This window comes from Amblyomma maculatum, chromosome 1, assembly GCF_055883805.1.
Source record: "Amblyomma maculatum isolate TAMU_Amacu chromosome 1, ASM5588380v1, whole genome shotgun sequence".
Classification (NCBI taxonomy): Eukaryota; Metazoa; Arthropoda; class Arachnida; order Ixodida; family Ixodidae; genus Amblyomma; species Amblyomma maculatum.
The window spans coordinates 357,626,936-357,631,514 of record NC_139344.1 but is presented as its reverse complement, the minus strand read 5'-3'; the positions used below and the strand labels follow the sequence as shown (position 1 = coordinate 357,631,514).

Sequence of the window (4,579 nt, the reverse complement as noted above, 5' to 3'; positions counted from 1 at the left end):
ATATATATCAAGATTCTGAAACGTATGCGGCCAAATAGCTCGACTGTAAATTACTTAAGCCAACGAGCACCATGACTCAAATAAGAAGATGCAGAAAATATCAAGAATTAACCAACATATAAAACAAGAAATTGCGCATTAATATAAAGAAAATGAGTGGTCACATTTTCTTGGAGAGTCTAACGACCAGCATTAACCGAGTTGAGGGTCAAAGACGAATTGATGTTTTTTCAGGATTGAGCCCTGGTTGCGGTTACAACGATGGAGCTTGCTGGGAAGCATTGTGAGTTGAGACAACTGCGAAGAGAGCGCGATAGGAGGAGAGGCTGAGTTGCCGTTTTGCGCATACTTATCCTGAGCTTCTTTAATAAAAATCGGGAAGGTTATACAAGTAATATCCCGTTTAACTGTTTATCTAAGGTCACTGCTTCTTCCAGGCTAACGCACAGGAGGTTTACTTCTTCCTTCTGATAGCGTAGTACGAGGTGGGCCAGGAGGTACTTAATGTGGGTGGGCCGGAATACCCAATAAACTTTTGGTTTTCCTGTAGTGTTTGAGTCGATTACCTCTCAGTATTCCGGTTATGTTCGGACAGCAGGAGACATGCTGTTCGGTTTTTGCAGGTAGATGTGATTTCTTAAAGCACCTCCCTCCAGATATCTGTTTTTATGCTCTACTGTCTAAGCTCTGGACCAATGTTTATTAGAGTGACTTTTGTCCCGTTCCTGTTATTAATCTGGAATAAGTTGGAGAAGGTTACTTGTATACACGTCAACATGCTTGTGTTTTGTTTCTGCCTTTCTTGCTGGAGATGCTGATGAGAGTCAATTGAAAAACTGGATTCAAGGGACTTGGTAGCGTTGCTGAAAATCTGCGAAGATTTCTACCTATCAGGAAATCAACCGGTAATTTTCCTCCTCTCATTGGTATGTTGTGATAGTTGAGAAGCACTACTGCTACATCATTGCCTTCGTCGGATGTTTTTGTTATCACTTAATCGATTGTCTGTATGGCTATTTCCACTTAAATATTGCTACGGGGCTGCGGAGAAATAGATTGTTGGTGTGTAAATTCCCATTCATTAATGAAATTTCTGAACTCGCCGTGGTCAGAAAATCGTTCTTGATCTGATACTACTGTCTACAAAATGCAGAACCTGACAAGTTTCCTTCGGTTCCTGTATAAGTGAAGACTCTGCAGATGTCATTTGTCGAACCTCTACATCTCAAAATATATCAGCAACGTGTCTTTTCGATCAGATGGATGAAGTCCATGGCGCGTTGATCTATCCGGGGAAGGCTTGTGCGGATGGCTAATTTGATGTCATTTGAGCGAGGAAATTAAAGATGTAAGAGCATTGCAGTTGATACTCAGCATTGATAGTATGTTCTTGTCCGCTGTAAGTCGTAACTGGTGCAAGCACCGGTATCGTGGATGGTTGCATACGCCAGTTTGTGATTTGATGCAAGAATATGATTTCCCGACGGCGCAGGTGTATAAATTGAAACTGACGCTGTAACAACTAATCCAGATTGTTTCAAGTCATGCTGAGGTGAGGTTATGTTCAAGAGGTCAATGAACTCAAAGAAAAGCCTTTGCTTTCGATCTTGCTTTCGATGACCTTCAACGAACCCGAATAAATACCTTGAGGAGCTACTGACATGGTGACGGCTTCTACATATCAGAGAAAAATTGCCTGATTTGCCGCAGGCGTAACAGCTGTCCCTGTCGGCAGGACAAGGTGTGGCTTGTGCATTGTTCCACAGCGGTAGCATTCATGTTGCTGCTCCTCCAGCAGGATTGAATGGGGCATCTTCAAAGCTAGTGTTCTTCACAAGTTCCATCTTTTCAAGTTGTTTATTGCTTGTACTTGAGGCGTTGGATCTTGCAGGTCATTTGCCTGCTTCTTAAGTGATTCTACTGTTTTGCATGTTGCAATTAGCTCGTCGAGTGTGTGGTTTGATTCAAAAAGTCGCTCCCTCAATGCCGTCATATTTGCTATAGGAGGATCTGACCACACAGATCAGCGGATAATGGTGATGATACTAATAATAATAATTTAATAATAATAGTTGCTTCACAGGAAGTAAAAGGCGCGCTGTCTGTCACACTTGTTCTGTAGACACCTGTACCAGGCTGTAAGAGAAGCGAAGGCAGGGAGGTGGAATTGCAGATGAAAGAGAAAAAGAGGAGCCATAGTGGAGGGCTACGCTTTAATTTCGACCACCTGGGGATTTTTAACGAGCGTTGACGTCGCACAGCACATGGACGACTCTTCGCCTCCATCGAAATGCAGTCGCTGAAAGAACAATACTGAGCGGTAGCCAGCGTGGTTGATCACCAGCTTAGGGAAATCAACTGCGCCTCGATCAAGGCCAATAACATTCTCGAGGCTGAGGAAGCGACAATCGCTCTCGCAATCACCCACCATGGTGAGAAGGCTACTACACAAATAATTACGAACTCGCATGAAGCATGCAAAAGGTATAGCAGTGAACGCATATCCCCCATCCGCATACTCGAGGCGAGAAAAATCACCTTTTCGAGATGCTTCATAACGTGGACACCAGGCCATGAGACTTTCAAAGGTAACCAACGTGCCGACGCCAACGCCCGAGCGTACGCTAACATGAGGCGCACAACGAATGGGAACTGGACGCAGTCACTAGATGCAATGGAGCCATCCTTGAACATCAAAGGGCCTTAAGGAGGATCTACCTACCTCCCCATGATGACCTTAATAGAGAGCAGCCGGTTGCTTGGACACAGCTACAGACTAATACATACCCCAACTTGAGTCTACTCAGTAAAATTCATTCCACAATTATACGAGACTAAATGCCCACTATGCGGGGAAACCCTACACTCTACCATGTTACATGGGCGTGTCAAAAAACACAGGAAGCGCCAATAAACACCACACCAACACCGAAGCAGAGGGAGGCTGCGCTGTCCTACTCGACGCCTGATGACTAGCTCAAACTATTCGACAGAGCGTGCAAGACGGCGAAGGCCACTGGGGCCATGGACTGAGGGTCTCACCCACGCCGGGAGAATTCTTTTTCGCTAAATAAAGTTTTTCATTCATTCATTCATTCATTCATTCGTTCGTTCATTCATTCATTCGGGATAGAACCAGAGTACTCCGGCACAGTAGTCGAGCATATCACCCAGTGCACACAGCGGTGGATTAATAGACACATGAAGAATAGTGAAAAATATAAAAGCAACTGAGGTTTATTCAGGGTTGAGCCTTGGTCAGTCTTGCGCAGCCGGAGCTTTCTGAAACTTTGTTAAGTGTCTAGAACATAGAAGTGTCTCGATTGGAAGACACAGTTAACTTGGTGCTTATATAACATGTGATTCATAAAAACGGAGACATGATAGAGCCACTGACAACAAGGAAAGCATAGCAAAATAAAGATATTTTTTGTGTTCATAATGTGACGTTATGATTCGTCACAAAGTAGAGGAAAACAACAACCATGTGCCACCGGTGGAATACGAACCCGTGATTACTGAATTCTGCTTCCGATGCTGTTAGGGCTGCGATATGGTGAAGGCTCTTCAGTCCTAATTGTTGGTTGCTCATTTTACGTGTGGCCTACTCAAGGGAATATTCGCCTGCGCCACACTTCTCCTCTGGATCCTACTAGTGGTATCCGATTTTTGTTTCCTTCTGATTTTCAATCATTTCATTTATGAATTTTAAATTGACAGGGTTAAAGTTGCTGTTCTACAGATAATCAGTGTTCGCCATGGTTGAGGGGGAGAGAATCGATTTTGTTGTCGGTGTTTTCGTCTGCATTGAGAGCTATAAATGACAGGCGGGGCTTTGGCAGGTGGTAAACAGCGGACAACCAACATGACAGGCACTGATTTGTTGTAGAGCTTAGTAATATCACGCAACCGCATCACATGTCTCACTTGGCAAGAGCTGCCAACGAGGGTGAATGAAATCCAAAAAAAAGCTATCTTGTACTTTGTGTCAGACATGCTATCGCTAGGTCACGCTGCATGTTGTGCGGCTTAGATATGCAGCATTTTAATTTTCTTTATTCGAACACTTGCTATTTTAAAGTAAATCATTTAGGCTACTGTCTTCTAGAAATCGGAGCAGCTTGTAACGTTGTCCATTGGCCACATGTGCACGTCTTCATCCCTTGCGCGGACAGTCCGCTCTTGCAGTTGTCTTTTTCTTGATGTCTGGGTCCCTCGGCACGTCGATAAAAAAGTGGCGAAGGTTCACCTTGGCGGCTGGTCTTGGCACATCGGGTATGTGCTCGGAACTTCATCTTCTGGGGAGCCCCTTCGGCTTGTCACCGACAGGGTAAAGATCGCCCAACCCTAATCCTTGTAAGCGATATTTTTTTCCCCATTTTTGTTAGGTCGTTATTACCCTAGGAAAGGTTTCCATCAGCCTTTAAACACCGAACAAGCGCCCAATTCTACCTTCGATATTGTGGTGCTTTAAATAGTGCGAAAGAGAAACGATGCCTGCAGCAGAGTGCCTGGGGTCATAAGTGACAGGACTTTATGGTGATTGAAGGTGTCAGAAGCTTCTGCTTTTGTCGCATCA

The 4,579-nt window shown here is 44.4% G+C and overlaps 1 pseudogene; it reads left to right on the top strand.

Moving 5' to 3' along the window:
- The first annotated feature begins 261 nt into the window (after positions 1 to 261).
- LOC146207916 (uncharacterized) lies at positions 262 to 3,033 on the top strand (annotated as a pseudogene).
- Positions 3,034 to 4,579: the final 1,546 nt, after the last annotated feature.